Here is a 20,315-nt window from a genome sequence, read left to right on the forward strand (position 1 = left end):
AAAAAAGTGACACAGAGTGGACTATGAGGCTTTCAAATAGTTCCTAGTGGCAGGACCCCTTTCCCCACTACCCCCCCAAAAAAATTCTCTCTGGATTTTCAAAATATAAAACAGATACAAGTGGAATGGCTCTAATTAAAGCTGGGAAAGGGAGTCTGAGCCAGTCCCAAGCATTTCTCTTTACCCTTTTTTTTTTTTTTTTTTTGAGAAGGAGTCTCACTGTATCGCCCAAGCTAGAGTGCAGTGGTGCGATCTCGACTCACTGCAACCTCCGCCTCCTGGGTTTCAGCAATTCTCCTGCCTCAGCCTCCTGAGTAGGGTAGCTGGGACTACAGGTGCACACCACCACATCCAGCTAATTTTTGTATTTTTAGTAGAGATGGGGTTTCACCATGTTGGCCAGGCTGGTCTCGAACTCCTGACCTCAGGTGATCCATCCACCTCAGCCTCCCCAAGTTCTGGGATTACAGGCGTGGACCACCACGCCCGGCTCCCAAGCATTTTTCTAAAGCACCTTCTCAGAACCTTGAGCTCCATCCTCTCTGACCCCCACTAATACTTCCCAGAGTCTCCACCTACAGAGAAGCTTCCGGATCATCCAGCCAAACCTGCAGCTTCTGCTTAAACACCTCCAGTGACAGAGGGCACACTACCTCCTGGACAGGCTCTAGGGCAGTCCTAATGGTCAGATTACCCACCAGCTGCATGCTGCTTCCCTAGACTGTGCATCCCGGGTCTGTGTCATCCAACAGTCTCTGAGTGACCCAGCTAGAGACTGGGCCTTGAGAAGCTGGACTCCAGAAATAATGATAATAATAACAATAATAATAATAGCAGCTAGGTACGGTGGCTCACGCCTGTAATCCCAGCACTTTGGGAGGCTGAGGCGGGTGGATCACCTGAGGTCGGGAGTTCGAGACCAGCCTGACCAACATGGAGAAACCCCATCTCTACTAAAAATATAATGTCAGCCAGGCGTGGTGGTGTATGCCTGTAATCCCAGCTACTTGGGAGGCTGAGGCAGGAGAATCACTTGAACTTGGGAGGCAGAGGTTACAGTGAGCCGAGATCACGCCATTGCCCATTGAACTCCAGCCTGGGCAACAAGAATGAAACTCCATCTCAAAAAATAATAATAATAATAATAGCCAACAGGCTTTGGCAAGCATTTTTCTAAGTACTTTACATATGCAACTCACTAAATCCATATATTAACTCCACAAAGTAGGTACCCGTACTGTGCAAGTTTATGTCACTTGTCTAATGTCATGCAGATAGTAAATGAGAAAGCTGGGACTCAAATCCAGACCATCTGACCACCTATTCTCAATTGCTTCTCTAACGTGTAGAAATGCAGCTGAAATTAAAAGGAGGGTAACCACGTGGTTAATAGCATTAATAATAACAACGTAATTGATAATAATAGTAATAGTACTAATAATACTTGATACTTACATAACACTATGTGCTTTTATAAGCTTTTACAAATAATTCATTGATTTAATCCGTAAGGAACTCTATGAGAGAGATACTATTATCATCCTCCTTTTATAGGAAAGGAGGAAAATGAGGTGCAGAGAGGTTAAGTAACTTACTCAAGGTCACACAGCTGATAAGTGGTAGAGTTAGGATTTGAACTCAGGCAGTCTGGCTCTGGAGTCTGTGTGTTTAACACAAAATATTTCCCTTCAGTTATAACATATGTTGAACCTACATGCCAGCCCCTGTGCTGGGTGCTCCAGACCCTCTCATTTAACCCTCTCAAAGCCCTATGTGGACAGAAAAACAAAATTCAACATCCATTATCCACTCATGATAGAACATACACACACACACATACACACACACACACACACACACACCAAAAACAAAAAACACCTCTCAGCAAACTAGGAATAGGGGTAAACTTCCTCAACTTGATTTTTTCAAAAACTACAAAAAACACTACAGCCAACATCATACTTAATGACAAGCAACCAGACACTTTCCCCCTGAGATTGGGAACAAGGCATGGATGTCCTCTCTCACAACTCCTATTCAACATTATACTGGAAGTCCTAGCTAATCTAATAAGACAAGAAAATAAAATTAAAAGTATGTACATTGGGAAAAAAGAAAGGAAGACTATCTTTGTTCACAGATGACATGACTGTCTAGGTAGAAAATCCCAAAGAATGGACAAAAAAATAAAAAACAACCTTCCTGGAACTAATTATAGCAAAGGGTTATAGCAAGGTTGTAGAATATAAGGTTAGTATACAAAAGTCAATTGCTTTCTTATATACCACCAATGAACAAGAAGAATTTGAAACACAATACCATTTACATTTGCACCAAAAAATAAAATAACTGGAGTACTTAGGTATAAATCTAATAATACATGTATAAGATCTATGTGAGGAAAACTACAGAACCCTGATGAAAGAAATCAAAGATCTAAAAAGATATTCCATATTCATGAATTGGAAGAATCAATATGATTAAGAGGTCAGCTTCTTCCCAATTTGCTCTATATATACATGCAATGCAATGTTAATGAAAATCCCAGCAAGTTACTTGTGGATATTGACAAACTGATTCTAAAATATATATGGAAAGACAAAAGATCCAGAATAGCCAATACGATACTGAATGAGAAGAACCAAGTCAGAGGCCTGGCACTACCTGACTTTAGACTTACTAGAAAGCTACAGTAGTCAAGATAGCATGGCACTGGCAAGGAGAAAACAAATAAATCTATAGACCAGAAGAGACAGCCCCAAAATTTAACCCACTCAAATATAGTTATCTTATAGTTGACAAAGGCGCAAAGGCAATTCAATGGAGAAAGGATAGTCTTTTCAACAAACGGTGCCGGGACAACTGGACATCCACATGCAAAAATAAAATTTTAAAAAATCTAGACACAGACCTTACACCTTTCACAAAAACTAACTCAAACTGGATCATAGACCTAAGTGTAAAATAGAAAACTATAAAGCTCCTAGAAGATAAAACAGGAGAAAAATCTAAGTGAGTTTGGGTTTGGCAATGAGTTTTTAGATACAGCACCAAAAGCATGACCTCTGAATGAAAAATGTGATAAGCTGGACTTCATTAAAATTAAAAATTTCTGTTCTGTGAAAGACATCATTAAGAGAATAAAAAGCCACAGACTGAAAGAAAATATTTGCAATACATATATCTCATAAAGGATTTGTATCCAAAATATACAAAGAACTCTGAAGTTCTATAAGAAAAAAATCCCATTTAAAAATTGAAAAAGATCTGAACACCTTACCAAAGAAGATACACAAATGGAAAATAAGCATATGAAAAGATGTTCAACATCATATGTTGTTAGGGAATGGCAAATTCAAACAACAATGAGATACCACTACACTCCTATTAGAACAACTAAAATCCAAAAAATTGACAACACCAAATGCTAGCAAGGAAACAGAACAACGGGAATTCTCATTCACTGCTGGTGGCAATGTAAAATGGTACAGGAAGAAAGTCTAGCCATTTCCTACAACGCTAAACATCATCTACCACACAATCCAGCAATCATGCCCCTCAGTATTCATACACATGAGTTGGACACTTAGGTTCACACAAAAACCCCCACGCAGATGTTTATAGCAGCTTTATTATTCCTAACTGCCAAAATCTGGATCAACCAGGATGTTCCTCAAAAGGTGAATAAATAAACAGTGGTACATCCATACAACAGAATGTTACTCAGCAATGAAAAGAAATGGGCTGGGTGCAGTGGCTCGTGCCTGTAATCCCAGCACTTTGGGAGGCTGAGGTGGGCGGATCACGAGGTCAGGAGTTTGAGACCAGCCTGACCAATATGGTGAAACCCCATCTCTACTAAAAATACCAAAATTACCCGGGCGTGGTGGCGCATGCCTGTAATCCCAGCTACTCGGGAGGCTGAGGCAGGAGAATCACTTGAACCTGGGAGCCGGAGGTTGCAGTGAGCCGAGATCATGCCATTGCACTCCAGCCTGGATGAAAGGGGAGACTCCATCTCAAAAAAAAAAAAAAGAAGAAGAAGAAAAGAAATGAACATCAAGCCATGAAAAGACATGAAGGAACCTTAAGTGCATATTACTAAGTGAAAGAAGCCAATCTAGAAAGGCTATACACTGCATGATTCCAATTATATGGAAACCTTCTAGAAAAGGCATAACTATGAAGACAAGAAAAAGATCAGTGGTTTCCAGGGGTTCCTGAGGTACGGGTGTGGTAGAGTGAAAGTAGGTGGGGAAGGGGGATGGCTAGGAGGCACAGGGGATTTTTTAGGCAGTGAAAGTATTCTGTATTATTCTACACTGGAGGCCACAGGACATCATGCATTTGTCAAAACCCATAGAACTGTACCACTTAAAGAGTGAAACTTAATGTAAACTACCTGTGTTACCTAATAATAACTATTAATATTGATTCATCAATGATGACAAATGTATCACATTTATGCAAGATGGTAATAAAAGGGGAAACTGTGTTTGTGAGTATGGGAGAGGGAGCAGTGTGTGGGAACTCTCTGAACTATTGCTCAATTTTTCTCTAAACCTAAAACTCTCTAGAAAGCAAAGTCTATTAATTTAAAAGAAAAACCCCATATGGACAGATTATTATTACTCCTATTTTATAGAGATGATTATCACCCTCATTTGAAGGAGGGATATTTAATATACCCTCTTTAACAGAAGAGGAAATTAAAGCTTAAGGAAGTTACCTGCACTGCTCAAGGTCACACAGCTGCCAAGGGACAGGGTCAAGCTTTGATTAGTGGACAAGTGGCCAGAAAACCCTCTGGGCGGGATGCCCAGAACCTACTAGTTCTTGGGACAGACACAAAGACACCTGAGTCCTACCCAGCTATCTCTAACTCATCTCTGCATCATGAAGGATCAGAGCAGAGACCTGCACCCCACACACTGAGTCTGCTTGTAGGAGGTCATCGCTGGGCTCTTTCTGCTAACACTCCTCACCTTCTACATACAGGAAACCCAGGAGATGTCTGCAGAGGTCTAGCCCTGTCCAACTAGTTCTGTCCCAAGAGATGAGTTGATGTGCAGAATAGAAAGGTAGCTCAGGGTAGGAGATTTGGCCTTTGCCCCAGTTGTCACGGCACCAAATAGACCAGAAATAAGGGATGTGAGCATAAGCTTGTGCTGCCGCCACTTCTTCCAGCATGGGAAGCCACGTATGAATGGGACCTCTAATGGCATCAGGTCCAACCATCCCCTCCCATCATGATCAAGCCTGAGGGGCCTCAGCTCATGAAGAGGTGACATCTACTATGGGAATTGCCAAGATCACCTCTGAGTGGGGGCCAGTCGGGGAGCAAAGGGTAGTTGTCCTGAGTGCTAACCATGGTGCCCATCTCAGACAAGACAGTAGCAAACGCCCAGGACAACGGGGGCACCCCTCTGAGATGCTGACCAGGGTCCCTAAACTCTTGCCAAGACCCTGAGAGCCATCAGGAAGGAAGGACACATGTCCATGGGATGCCTCATCAGAGAACCACAAAGAGTCCTGGAAGCAGAAGAAACCACGACCAATGACCCTTCGGCTAGCCCAGGGAGGATCTTTTGGCTGGGAGGAAGAAACAGGAAAGAATGTGAGGATATGGTGAGATCTAAGATCGTCCTTTTGGGATAAGAAGGGTTTTTCCCCCTAAATGCCTATGTTTGAGCTCCTGACCTGAGCCATTTACAACGGCCTGTCTTCCACTTCATCTTGTTTAAACTCTCAACAGCCCGGCAAGATGGGTGTATTGTACCCATTTTAACAGATGGGGCAACTGAGGCTCGCAGAACTGACATCACCTTGTGCCCATAATCACAAAAGAAATAATGACCAGAAGGCTGGGCACAGTGGCTCACACCTGTAATCCCAGCACTTTGGTAGGGCAAGGCAAGAGGATCGCTTGAGCCCAGAGTTCGAGACCAGCCTGGGCAGTATAGCAAGAGCCCATCTCTACAAAAAAAAAAAAAAAAAAAAAAAAAAAATTTAATTAGCTAGGCCTGATGGTATGCATATGCAGTCCCCACTACTCAGGATGCTGAGGCAGGAGGATTGCTCGATCCCCAGAGTTCAAGGCCCCATTGAGCTGTGATTGCACCACTGCACTCCAGCCTGGGTGACAAAGCAAGACCCTGTCTCAAAAATAAAATAAAATGATATAAATGAATGAAAGAATAACAAGGAAGAAAAAAAGAAATAATGACCAGAACTCCTCCCCACACCTTCTGAACCTATACCCTACCTCTTCCACTATCCCCACTCTGCCCAACACCTAGAAGGCGTACAGGAAACCTTGGCAGAGCTTCGCCAAAAGGAATGTTGTCCTTCAGCTCCACTCCCTCAGGGCCCAGCAAAGGGCTGTCTTTTCTCACCATGACCCAGATCAGTGAGGGCAAGTGGCTTCCTCTACCTCTCTGGCTCATGGTTACCCTGGTTACCATGGTTATCCAGCAGGAAAATCCTGGGGTGAGGCCAATGAGAATGACCCTGAGTCTGAAGGAAGGAGGCTGTGTCTCCTCTACTGCCTGGGAGCCCCAAGGCCAAGGGACTTGGCCTTTGAGGAAGAGGACTGGACAGGGCCAGGGCCTCAGCTTATAGTCCTGGCTCTACCACTGACTGGCTCCATGCCAAGGATCAAGAGCCTTAAAATGTTCATACCTTTCAGTCAATCATTTCATTTCTGAGAGTCTCTCATAATCAGATCCAGATAAGGACCCCTGTGCAAAGATGTCACCACTGTGTCATTCATGTAGAAAATGTTTGAAAACAACCTAAGCGTATGATAATAGGAGAGTAGTTAGGTGAACTATGGAATATCAACTTATAAATGGCTTTCTAGTAATTGAAAGTTATGTTTACAAAGAATTTTAAATAACATGAAAAAAACATATTCTACAGTTAAGTGTGGCGGGGCGCAGTGGTTCACGCCTGTAATCCCAGCACTTCGGGAGGCTGAGGTGAGCATATCACCTGAGCTTAGGAGTTCGAGACAAGCCCTGGCCAACATGGTGAAACCCCATCTCTACTAAAAATACCAAAAAAATTGCCTGGTGTGGTGGCGAGCACCTGTAATCCCAACTACTTGGGAGGCCAAGGCAGGAAAATCACTTGAACCTGGGAGGCATAGGTTGTTGTGAGCTGAGATTGTGCCACTGCACTCCAGCCTGGGTGATAGAGCGAGACTCCATCTCAAATAAATAAATAAATAAATAAATAAAGTTAAGTGTAAAATAGAATGTTGCCCACTATGACATCAGTGATGTAAAGTAAAATGTGTAGAAAAAAGACCAGAAAAAGACCCACCATCATCTTAGCACTGGTGGGTATGGGCATTAAATGAGCACAAAAGAAAACCACTTTTTTTTTTTTTTTTTTTTTTTTTTGAGAAAGAGTCTCGCTCTGTCACCCAGGCGGGAGTGCACTGGCACAGTCTCGGCTCACTGCAACGTCCCCCTGCCGGGTTCAAGTGATTCTCGTGCCTCAGCCTCCCAAGCAGCTGGGATTACAGGCGTGCGCCACCATGTCTGGCTAATTTTTGTATTTCTAATAGGGACGGAGTTTTACCATGTCAGCCAGGCTGGTCTCGAACTGCGATGACAGGTGTGACCCACCACATCTGGCCAAAACTCACTTCTTTCTGTATGTTTACATTTCCAATTCTTCTGCTTTATTACTTTACAAAGGAAAATATAAAGTCAACTTTATTTTTTAAACAAACTATAAGCTGGATCAGAAGATTCCCTATTATAAAGATGTCAATTCTCCTCATATTGATGTGGAAATTCAGTGAAATTATGATTTTAAATCCCATAAATGTGTGTGTGTGCGTGTGTGTGTGTGTGTGTGTGTGTGACAGAGAGAGAGACAGAAAGGTGTCAAGATGATTCTAAAATTTGTTTGGAAATGCAAAACACCAAGAATATCCAAGTCAAACTTGAGAATGAAGAACAAGCTAGAGGACTTGTTCTCTGAACAAGATATCACCAGATGCCAAATAAAAGTTGATATTTAAAAAAAAAAAAAAAAAAAGGCTGAACATAGTGGCTCACACCTGGAATCCCAGCACTTTGGGCGGCTGAGGTGAGCAGATCGCTGGAGTCCAGCAGCTGGAGACTAGCCTAGGCAGTGTGGTGAAACCCCATCTCTACAAAATACAAAAAAATTAGCTGAGCATGGTGGCACACTCCTGTAGTCCCAGGTACTCGGGAGGCTAAGATGGGAGGATCACCTGAGCCCAGAGAGGTCGAGGCTGCAGTGAGCCGAGATCGCACCACTGCACTCCAGCCTGGGTGACAGAGTGAGACCCTGTCTCAAAAAAAAAAAAAAAAAGGCATTGTAATATTGGTGTAAGGATAGACAGACCCATCAATTAGCTTAGGGAGTCCAGGAACAGCCCCACACCTGTGATACCGGATGCATGACAAAGGTGATACTGCACTGCAGTGTGGGAAGCAAAATCTTTTCAGTAAAGGATCAACTAGGTGTCCCCACGAGGAAAAAGCCTTGACCTCTACTTCACAAACCATGCACAAAGTTATTCCAGATAAACTGTCAGTCTAAATGTAAAAGATAAATAAAAGCTTCTAAGCATAAGAGAATAGTTTCATGACCTCTGGGCTGGCAAAAATTTCTTAAACAGAAAACTGAAAGCACCAAACATAAAAGAAAATAATGGATACATTTAGCAGCTTAAGGTTTAGAACTTCCATTCACTGAAAGACACCCCTAAGTGAGTAGAAAGACAAGCTAATGAGTGGGAGAAAAATATTTGAAATCCATACATCTGACAAAGAAACTATGTCCAGAATATATAAAGAATTTTACAAACCAGCTGGGTGCCGTGGCTCATGCCTATAATCCCAGCACTTTGGGAGGCTGAGGCAAGTGGATCACCTGAGGTCAGGAGCTCGAGACCAACCTAGCCAACATGGTGAAACCCCATCTCTACTAAAAATACAGATAATTAGCCGGGTGTGGTGGTGGGCATCTGTAATCCCAGCTACTTGGGAGGCTGAGGCAGGAGAATCCCTTGAACCCGGGAGGCGGAAGTTGCAGGGAGCCGAGATGGCACCACTGCACTCCAGCCTGGGTGACAGAGGGAGATTCCATCTCAAAAAAAAAAAAAAAAAAAAAAGAATTAAGAAAAGAAGACAATCCAATACAAAAATAGGCAGAAGAAATGAAAAAGCACTTCACCAAAGTGGCTATCCAGGCCAGGCGTGGTGGCTCACGCCTGTAATCCCAGCACTTTGGGAGGCCAAGGTGGGTGGATCACGAGGTCAGGAGATCGAGACCATCCTAGCTAACATGGTGAAACCCCATCTCCACTAAAAATACAAAAAAAAATTAGCCAGGCGTGGTGGCGGGCGCCTGTAGTCCCAGCTACTCGGGAGGCTGAGGCAGGAGAATGGTGTGAACCAGGGAGGCGGAGCTTGCAGTGAGCCGAGATCGTGCCACTGCACTCCAGCCTGGGCGACTGAGCAAGATTCTGTCTGAAAAAAAAAAAAAAAAAGAAGCTATCCAATGGCCAGATTAAAACCATAATGGGACACTTGTTCAAGCTCATAAGAATGACCAAAATGAGAAAAACTGACAATAAAGTTTTGGCAAGGATGTGGAGCAAGTGAACTGGAACTCTCGTTCACTGCTGGTGGAGTGTAAAGATGTACAACTGCTTTGTGAAACTGGCAGAATTTACAAAAGTGAACATACACATACTCCATGGCCCAGTAATCCCATACGGAGGTTTAAACCCAATAGAAATGAGTGGTGATATGCCCCAGAAGGTATGTATAACACAAAAATGTTCTTAGCGGCATTATTTGTACCAACCAAAAACTGGAAACAACTCACATGTCCATTAACAGTAGAATAACTAATTTGTGGTACAGCCATATAATGAATTCTATTTGGCAATGAGAATGAGCAATCTACCAGTGCACACAGCCTGGATGAGCCTCACAGACATGAGGTTGAGAGAAAGAAGCCACACACACAAAAAGAGGACATGCCATGTGATTCCATTTATGTAAATCACAAAAATAGGCAATATTGGCTGGGTGCGGTGGCTCATGCCTGTAATCCCAGCACTTTGGGAGGCCGAGGCAAAAGGATCACTTGAGGTCAGAAGTTCAAGACCAGCCTGGCCAACATGGGGAAATCCCGTCTCTACTAAAAATACAAAAATTAGCCAGGAGTGGTGGCATGTGCCTGTAGTCCCAGCTACTCTGGAGGCTGAGGCATAAGAATCACTTCAACCCTCGTGGCAGAGGCTTCAGTGAGCTGGGATCACACCACTGCACTCCAGCCTGGGCGACAGAGTGAGACTCTGCCTCAAAAAAAAAAAAAAAAAAAAAAAAAAGGTAACATTAATCCATGCTGACAGGAGTCAGGATAGTGATTTCCTTCGAGAGATGGCTAGAGAATGGAATGGGACATGCGGGGGGCTCCTTGGGTACAGATGACATCTTTGATCTGGGTGCTGGGTGTTCGGGGGCCGTGTGAAAGAACACTCACTCTCTCTCCTGGTCTTCCTCCCCATGCTTCTGCACCACCCCCAAGCCAGAACTCTCTCCCTAGGCAGCTGGAAGATTCCAACAGCAGCCTCCAGACCATGTCAAGGTTCTTAGACAACTTTCTCCAGCTGAAAGCCACCCCAAGCACTCCTGGGACCCTCATCAGTGCCCTCACTTCATCCCCCTTCCTGGTTCACCCGCTACTCCGCCTCCAGTGGCCCTGCTGCTCTCCATCCCAGCCAGCATCCTCTCTTTAAAGCCTCCTAATGGTCTCTGCCCCACTTGGACTCCCTCCCACCCACTCCTCTCCCCACTGCAGATCCAGAGAGGCATTTCCTTTCATCCAGTCCCTCAAACACTTCAGCACATCTGCTTGGCACACTCTCTGGCCCCTCTCCCCCAGACTCCTTCTCCAGACAACTCTTCTCCTCCTTCAGACCTCAGTTTAAACAACATTCCATCAGAAAAGGCTTTCCCAACCCCATTATACCCACCCAGAGCTTCTCCCTCAGTGTCACTCAGGGCACTTGTCATTATTTCATAGATGCACATCTTCCCACTAAGCTCTATGGAGACAGCATTGTTGTACCCACTGTCTGGCACACAGTAGGTGCTCTCTAAGTCCCTTTGAATGGTCAAATGAATGAATGACTTACGTGGCTATGTCCACAGTTACTACTGTCTCCTCTGGCGTGTGACTCTCATGAAGCCTTCTCCCTTTCCAAACCACATTCTAGGAAGGATATTTTTTGGCTGATCTACTGAGTGTGACTACTTGTCTCTCCCAAAACCAAGCATTTCAGAACAAAATTTACCAGACTTCTCATAGCCTTGAATTAACCTTCATTACTCAAGACTATTTTAATTACAAGTAACAGAAACAAGCTCTAAAAAGAAAAGTTTTTTGACTCACATGCATGAATCTGCTTTGATTTCAGGCAAGGCTGGCTGCAGAGAATCAAGGCATGACATCAGGTCTTAATCTCCCTCTCTCCACCTCTCGACCAGCCTAATCCTCAGAGGGAGTCTCTTCCCTCATGGAGGCATAACAACTACCAGCAGCTCTAGGCTGGTCTCCTATCCTCTCATCAACCCCAGCAGAAAGAGGGCCTCTCTTTCCAGTGGTTCCAACAAAAGTCCCAGGGCTTGAATTCATTGGCCAAGCTTGAGTCACATGTCTATCCAGAATCAGTGGAATCCTCTGATTGACCAGGCCTAGTCACGTGCCTACTTACGGGCATACAGACCTGCCATGTTAGCTCACTTGGCAAGAGCCCCTGGTATGAGTTGTAATAACAGCAGCCACCTTTATTCCATGCTTTGTATGGCCCAGACCTTACACTTGGTCCTACATCTGTGCTTCTGTTTCATTTTCACAGGGACAGTATTATGATCTCCATCTTAAAGAAAAAGAAATGGGAGTTCTGGGCAAGAAGTAACTTTCCCAAGGAAATGGGGGTTAGGGGAGGGTTAGGATAAAAACCTGACTCCCAAGTCCATAGCTTTGGCCACATATCCCAGCCTCCTCCTGCCTCCCTGATCCCATCCCCCATCCCCAACCTGTGCCCCGGCCCACTAGACTCTGCTATCGCCCAGGACTCAGCACCTACTAAACACCAGGAGAGCCCTACAGGAGACTCTGCTGAATGAGAACAGGCCCGTCCTCCATCTGCCCAGATGCCCAAGTCTCCTGCTCAAACAAGCAGGTTGGAGACTGACGGGAGCAAGGCTCAGCCTTGACCCTTCCCCATTCTGGTGCTCCTGCCCCCTTCATGTCCCAGGGCCAGCTGCCAAGGCTGGGGAAGAAGGTGCGATGAGTCCTGATGGGGCAGCTGAGGGGCTGCTAGGCTGCCTGGTCTGAGCAGGGACCAGCCCCCTTGGGAGGTCAGGTCTCTGTGACCCTGGAAGGTGAGTTGGCTCCCACCACTCCCACAGAGGAATGAGGAAAAGGAGTTGAGCCCAGTGCCAATTCAAGGACAAGACAGGATTAGATTCATGCCTTATGTGGATTGTCCTTTGCAAATCCTTGGTCAAACTGGGATATTCCCCACACCCCCTTTTTGCACCCTTCCTCAAATTAAGTCCCAGAAACAAGGTTCTGTCTCCAGCCATGCCTGTGGGTTTGTCCTTTAGTAATAATAAGAACAACAGTGGCTCCCTCTTAAATTGCAACAGCTCTGGACCAGGATGACAGCCAATGAAAAAGTCCATAGATGTAGTGGTTAGGAGCATGAACCATGCAGCCAGATGGTCTGGGTTCAAATCCTGACTCTGCCACTCACCAGCTGCAGGACCTTGGAGAGCTACCTAACCTCTCTGAGTCTTGATTTCCTCATCTGTGAAATGGGGCCTGAATAGTACCAAGAATAGTCATGAGGATTAAACGAGTTTGCACATGTGAAGTGTTAGAACAGGGCATGGCATACAGTAAGTGCTCAAGGAGCGCTCGCCCCTAAGGGTTTTAAGTCCTGTCCTCTGGAACAAGAAAGGATCCCTTTTTGTTACCAGGAGACTGAGGCCTGAGGGACATGGCCACCTCCAAGATGGCACAGGTAGCTCAATCACTCAATAGCCATATACGAGGGCCTCCTGAGTGTCAGGGCCCATGCTGGATACTGGAGCACCATGCTGCACCATAACTCATCCCAGAAGTGCTCAACCAGTTGGGACTCAGTGGAAGAACCCAGGTCTCTGAGTTGGAAGCTGGGACCACAGCCCAGCTGGCCCTGGTGATACAGAAGCTGCAGTCCAAGGTCGAGCATTTTTGGTATTCCAATTACTCTCCAGCCAAGCTCAGCTCTGCAAGCTCATGGGACCCAGCCAGCAAATCCTCTGTGCAACGCACACCTTGGCAAGCACCTGCCGAGCACCCAGCACTCAAGGAAGAAGCCAAGGTGCTGTGCCATGATCCCACCTTTAAGGAAGTCCTCTGTCCTCCACATCCCTCCTGGCTCCTTCCCCAAGACAATGGAAGCAAGATAACACCCACGAAAGCCCCAGGCCAAGGTGGGCGCACAGTAGGCACTTTGTCAATTGTCATCCATTTACCGTGAGGAACACCTCACTGGACAAGTGCAAAGATCTGACTTTATCTGTGCAGAGGAAAATATGCTCAGAATAGGACAGGGCCACAGATAACTCAGCATGCCTGACACTGACCAATCAGTGGCCTCTCTCCACGATACCTGCTGTCTCACCTTCCCGGCTGTGTGCTCTGATGGGACAGACTCTGAAATGGGATCCAGGCACTTGGGCTGGAGTCTTGGCTCTGCTGCTAAATCCATTTGAGACCTTAGACCTCCTGTCCCTGTGGGTAAAACAAGAGATTTAGACTGTTTGTGAGCTCTTACAGCCACTGGGTCTCCGATCCACATTCACTGGGGCCATTCTCACTCTGTGCCAGGCCCTGGGCTCTATCCCACCATGCTGGAGGGGAGCTCCTGTGCTGGGGACACATGGAGCAGAGTCACTGGGTCAATCCTGGAGGACCTGCTGGAGGAGGTGGTACCTGGACTGAGTCTTACAGGATGAATAGGAGTCGAGCGGGTGAAAGAATGAGGATTCCACCTCGTAGCACTGAGCAGTCGCAGTGGACCAGTGTGACTTAGAGAAAGCACTGTGGCAATTTGTGAAGGAAGAACTGGAGGGGGTGCCTGGAGTCCAGGGTTAGGGGCAGGCAGAGGGATCCTGATAGACTCTGAAGGTCATTACAGAATAATGTTCTGTCCAGAATGTTCTGGACTGAAGGCTGGGGAGTCCTCAGGCGGTAGCTGGTAGCTGAGGCCATGGTAGACAAGACTGTCAAGAAAGAGCATGTGGAGAGAGGCATAGGCAGCAGGGAAGGGAAGGAGGAGAGTGAGCGCCAGAGCAGAGAGTGGAGGCGCAGAGCAGGCACAGCTCCTGAGCCCACACACAGGAAGACAAGGATCCAGAAGGTCTGGCCACCGCATATCCCCGCTTAGCACAGCCTGGACACAAGGCAGGTGCTCAACAAATGTTCGGATTTTAAAAAATCCTTTAAATGGAAAGATTAAGAAAACCCAGGAGAGGCCGGGCATGGTGGCTCATGCCTGTAATCCCAGCACTTTAGGAGGCTGAGGTGGGGAGATCACTTGAGGTCAGGAGTTCAAGACTATCCTGGCCAACACGGCGAAACCCCGTCTCTACTAAAAATACAAAAATTAGTCGGGCATGGTGGCGCATGCCTGTAGTCCCAGCTACTCAGGAGGCTGAGGCAGAAGAATCACTGGAACCTGGGAGGCGGAAGTTGCAGTGAGCCGAGATCGCACCACTGCACTCCAGCCTGGGTGACGGAGCAAGACTCCGTCTCAAAAAAAAAAAAAAAAAAAGAAGGAAAACCCAGGAGAGGTGGAGGAAAGTAAAGCCTAGGAGAAGAGCGGACTGTGAGGAGGAGGGGCAACCCCCAGCATCAAGGCTACTAAGAGGTCAGAACCACTGGGTTCTGCTCACAGAGGTCCTGGTCACCGTGGAAGGATGCGGGATGGGGAGACAGACCTCAGGACTAAGGGGTGACCGGCAAGTGCAGACATGGAAAGAGTGAGTGCGGAAAACTCTAGACCTTTTGATGAAAAATAGACAAGGAAGAGGAAGGAGAATGGAGTGGAAGAGAAGAGGCTGGAGGAAGGGGAGGGGAGAGGGAAAGGAGAGGCAGACGAAGAACAGTGGCTAGAAGGGGAACGTGAGCCAGGGAAGGATTTAAATCCTAAACTGGGTATGTGGTGAGTGATCTCAGGTGAGTCAAGTCACCTGCTGAGCCTCATTTTCCCAAGCATAAAATGAAGGGAAATAGCCCCCACCTGAAAAGTTACTGGGAGCATCCAGCGTTACCTATACAAAGCATCTAGCGCAGTGCCTGGCAGGCCACAGGTCCCCGGAGAATGTGTCCTTGTCATCCTCTCGCCAGAGCCCTACGCCAGCTCAAGAGTAGCAGGACACTCATTATCAAAGCATTATCCCCATTTTACACACGAAGAAACCGAGTCACAGACTTGCCTCTACCTTCTCAGCCCCGCCACCCCCACCCCAAACACACAGGGCAGCATCTGTTCCTCACTGGTGTGGGAAAGGTGAATGTGGCCCAGGGCCTGGCATGAGAAACATTTGTTGATTGAATGAATGAGACAGCCAGGCACAGTGGCTCACACCTGTGATCCCAGCACTTTGGGAGGCCAAGATGGGAAGATCACTTGAGCCCATGAGTTTGAGACTAGCCTGTGCAACGTAACGAGAACCCCGACTCTACAAAAAAATAAATAAATAAAAATTAGCCAGGTGAGGCCAGGCATGGTGGTTCACGCCTGTAATCCCAGAACTTTGGGAGGCCAAAGGCAGGTTGATCACTTGAGGTCAAGAGTTGGAGACCAGCCTGGCCAACATGGTGAAACTCCATCTCTACTAAAACTACAAAAAAATTTAACTGGGTGTGGTGGTGCATGCCTGTAGTCCCAGCTACTCAGGTGGCTGGGACAGGAGAATCACTTGAACCCGGGAGGGGGAGGTTGCAGTGAGCCAAGATGCGCCCCTGCACTCCAGCCTGGGCAACAGAGCAAGACTCCATCTCAAAGAAAGAAAAAAATTAGCCAAGTGTGGTGGAGCGTGCCTGTAGTCCCAGCTACTCAGAAGGCTGAGGCGGGAGAATCGCTTGAGCTGGGGAAGTTGAAGCTGCAGTGAGCCATGATTACCCCACTGCACTCCAAGCCTGGGTGACAGAACAAGACCTTGTCTCCAAAAAAAAGAATGAATGGGACAGACATAGAAACCAGAGGAAGCCTGCCCTGGCCTGGTGGCCACAGCGTCACAAAATAAAAAGAGCCTGGAAGGTAATCAGTCAGAGCCAGGAATTTGGGTCTTGGAGGCCCATCAGAGTCAGCCATATGAGCCACAGGAAACACCTGGTCCAGGGATTCTCACACTGGAGTGTCTGGTTAGGTTCACCCGGAGAACTTGTGTCCTGGGCCCCACCCTAGACCCATTGAATCAAGTATAAGGGGGCAGGAGTCCAGGAATCTGCACTTTCTACCCAGCACTCAGGTGTTGCTGATGCCAGTGGCCCGTGGGTCATGCCCCTATTTCATAGCGAAGAGGACCATCTATGAGATCACATGGCAAAGCCCTACAGGGCCTGACCGATCACCTGGGGGTCCAGGCTGCAAGCCACTGTCACTCCTGGTGCCTGCAGGTGCCCTGGGAGTGGTAGGCAAGGAAAGGAACCACAGCAGGGAAGAAAGATGAGAAAAGGCAGGATAATGGCTCCCATCTAATACAGACCAGTACTAGGTGCCTATGTTCACGTCATCAGCCCCCCTCCAAAACTATATGGTGAGTTTTATTATTACGCCCATTTTTCAGGTGAGGTGAATAGTGTTCAAGAGGTAAAGTGGATTGCCAAAAACCTCACCACTGGTAGGTGGCAGGACGTGAAACCTGGTCTGTCTGGGGTGCCAGAGCTGACTTCCTTAACCACCTGGCACACTGCTTCCCGGAGAAGCAAGGAGAAGAGGAAGAAGGAGGAGAGGAGAGAAAAGGAGAGGGCCCCAGCGGAGGGAGGAGGTGGGGCCTGCATGGAGAGGGGACGGTGTGCCCTCATTGCCCACCCAGGTGGCTGAGCCAGGCTGGCTGCTCAGGGCGGAGAGTGCCTGCCTGTCCCGGTGCCCTGTGGTTGCCATGCCGACCCCCAGGCTGTGTTTGCGGATGTTGTATTTGATTTCACACGTTTGGAACTCCGATTACGTCATTTCGCAACACAGGGTTGCCATGACAGCCGGCCCCATGTTCCCTGGGTAGCTCACACCTTGGGGGAAAGGGAGGGGCCCGGGCCTCTCCCCCAACCAAACCTCAACCCTGAGCCCCCTCGGGGAGAGAGGCCAGGAATGTGGGGTTGGGAAGCACCTTGGGATCAATCAACGTCTACATTTGGGGAAACCAAGGTCTGAGTGGTGAGCCAGCTCCCCAGGCAACGCACCGCCTGTTGACGGAGTCTTTGCACACCTGGCTGCACACGGCTGAGGGCCTGACAACTGGCACCCAGCGACCAGCCTGGCCATCTGCCCTGACTGGCTCTCTGGGGCCTCAAAGTAGCTGCTGCCCTGGTCCATATGCGACTTTCCACAAACTCACAAGTGTCTGTGCCAGTGTGGGGGCGGGCTGGTTGGCTGAGAACACCAGCTTTGGCGTCAGACTTAGGTGCAAATGGTGGCCTCGCACTAACCAAGCGTGCACCCTGGAACCTCGCTGAGCTTCCGCTTCCACATCTGAAAATGATGATGAAGGTACTTATCCCTTCAGGTGGCTGGGAAGAGTCACCTTAGCACACAGCGACCTAGCGCAAAGTAGATATAATCAATAGTGAGAGTTGGGGCTTCTTCTATTTTCTTTCTTTCTTCTTTCTTTTTTTTTTTTTTTTTTTTTTTTTAAGCTGAGTTCTGGCTTTTGTTTTGCCACCAGCCTGCACTGTGTGACTGTGGGCCACTGACCTTCCCTCTCTGGTCCTCTCAACTAGTAATAATGTGATAATCTTTCTCCACTTCTCACTTCCCTGCCATTAAACTCTCCACCCCTTGTCCCTAAATTACAATTATTTAGCATCTTATACCCTGGCTTCCATCTATTGGGTAATGTCAAACAGAAGGGCTTCTGGACTTAGTCTGGAAACCTCAGTCTAATGTCACTAAGTCCCAGCTTCTTCTCTACAAGCTGCTAAAGAGACATATACATAGACATGCTTCTGTATCTATTCCGACACCTGTCCATCTGTGTGTTTATATGTACACATATATATAGATAAATCACAGATTCATACAGACAGGTATTTGTGATTTCAGTTCAACATCAGAAGGTCCCTTTATTTTTGAGATGGAGTCTCGCTCTGTAGCCCAGGCTGGAATGCAGTGACACAATCTCAGCTCACTGCAACCTGTGCCTCCCAGGTTCAAGCAATTCTCCTGCCTCAGCCTCCTAAGTAGTTGGGATTACAGGTATACGCCACCGCACCCAGCTAATTTTTGTATTTTTAGTAGAGATGAGGTTTCACTATGTTGGCCAGGCTGGTCTTGAACTCCTGACCTCAGGTGATCCGCCAGCCTTGGCCTCCCAAAGTGTTGGTATTACAGGAGCCACCGTGCCCAGCCACAGAAGGTCCCTTCTTATTATACCTCTCCACTTTCCTTTTTCATTGCATTCTTTTTAATTAATACTATTTTTAATTGGCATCTCATGATTGTATACATTTATGGTCAGGGGTCCCGTCTATCTGTAAATTGGGACTGGCCATTCTTCCCCACCTCTATGTTATGAAGCTCCCAGGGTAGATGACCAAGCCTCTCGGAAGGACACAGGACTTTTCATCAGCTATCCTGTCACAGCTATCCTTGCAAAGGATCTGCCCACGGAAATCCAAGAGACGGAAAACTAGTTAAATGCCCATTTTGGGCCAGGTCAGGTGGCTCATGCCTGTAATCCCAGCATTTTGGGAGGCAGAGGGAGGAGGACTGCTTGAGTACAGGAGTTCAAGACCAGCCTGGGGAACCAAGTGAGCCCTCATCTCTACAAAAAAAAAAAATCAAAAAAATTAGCCAGCAGGATGGCACGTGCCTGAGATCCCAGCTACATGGAAGGTTACATGGGAGGAGGATGGCTTGAGCCCCCCAGAGCCTCAGGGAGGAGGATCCTTGAAGAGATCACATGGCTCCTCCCAGGTAGCCTCCCATGTAGAAAGGTCAACGCTGCAGTGAGCTATGGTAGCGCCACTGCACTTCAGCCTGGGTGACAGAGCAAGACTCTGTCTCTGTTTTTCACAAAATAAATAAATAAATAAATACCCATTCTGTAGATGTCGAAAATAAAATGAGAACCAGAGAGGGTACAGGAGTTGCCCACGATCTTAGCAACTGGTGAATGGTAACTCTAATCCTTTCTGCCAAACGCACACCCTCAAACACCGTCCCGGAAAATGTGAGGAGTTATTCCCAGTGAGGAGGGCCGTACCCCTGGGCAGCCGTCACAGGTCACAGCTGAGGGCTTCCTGGGATGACCACGGAGACCTGCCCACTGCCCCTGCTGCCGCCCAGCGCCCTGCCCTGCCCCCACCGCCCTGGATGCTTCCCCAGACCTGGAGCAAGGACCAACATGAGCTGTTTTCCCTTGATGCCGCCTCCAACTTGCATGTGCTCGAGTTTGCTGGAAAAATCAAACACTGCCACATGTGCACAGACATGCACGGGGCGGGGGCCATTCAGCCCAGTCCAACCCAGCACGTCTTTCTGGGGCTCAGCTTTGGCCCGGAGCAGAGCACAAGTTTGGGAGTCTGACTGGCCTGGGTTCGAGCCCTCACTCTTCTACTGCGATGCTTTGTGATCCCAGCCCCTTAACCCTCTTAGCTGCAGCTTCCTCAAATGTAACATGGAAATGACAACGCTCGCTTCAGAGTTGTCAGATGAACGAAAGGACACAGCAGGCTCGAGAGTGCCTGGCACAAATTTGCCCACTGAGTGTCCGCTCCTGCCCTTCCTCCAGGGAACAGAACTGAGCTTACAACAAAGGAGCTTTTTTTTTTTTTTTAGACGGAGTTTCAATCTTGTCACCCAGGCTGGAGTGCCGTGGCATGATCTCAGTTCACTGCAACCTCCGCCTCCCCAGTTCAGGTGAATCTAACCAAGGAGGCTTTTTATGAGCTCGTCCAAGAGCCAAGACTAATCTTCATGGGAGAATTGAAGATAAGACAGGGGAACAATCAAGTGCTAACATGGTGCTTCCGATGGG

General features: G+C 47.4%; 1 long non-coding RNA gene across 1 annotated transcript in view; it reads right to left on the reverse strand.

The window, feature by feature from the left end:
* Nucleotides 1-20,315, reverse strand: part of LOC129143479 (uncharacterized) — a 109,487-nt gene that overhangs the window by 70,183 nt on the left and 18,989 nt on the right. The window contains exon 3 of the long non-coding RNA XR_010154773.1: nucleotides 13,736-13,845. This is a non-coding gene — a long non-coding RNA (uncharacterized LOC129143479). The remainder of the gene's footprint in view (nucleotides 1-13,735; nucleotides 13,846-20,315) is intronic.

This window comes from Pan troglodytes, chromosome 1 (assembly GCF_028858775.2).
Source record: "Pan troglodytes isolate AG18354 chromosome 1, NHGRI_mPanTro3-v2.0_pri, whole genome shotgun sequence".
Taxonomy (NCBI): Eukaryota; Metazoa; Chordata; class Mammalia; order Primates; family Hominidae; genus Pan; species Pan troglodytes.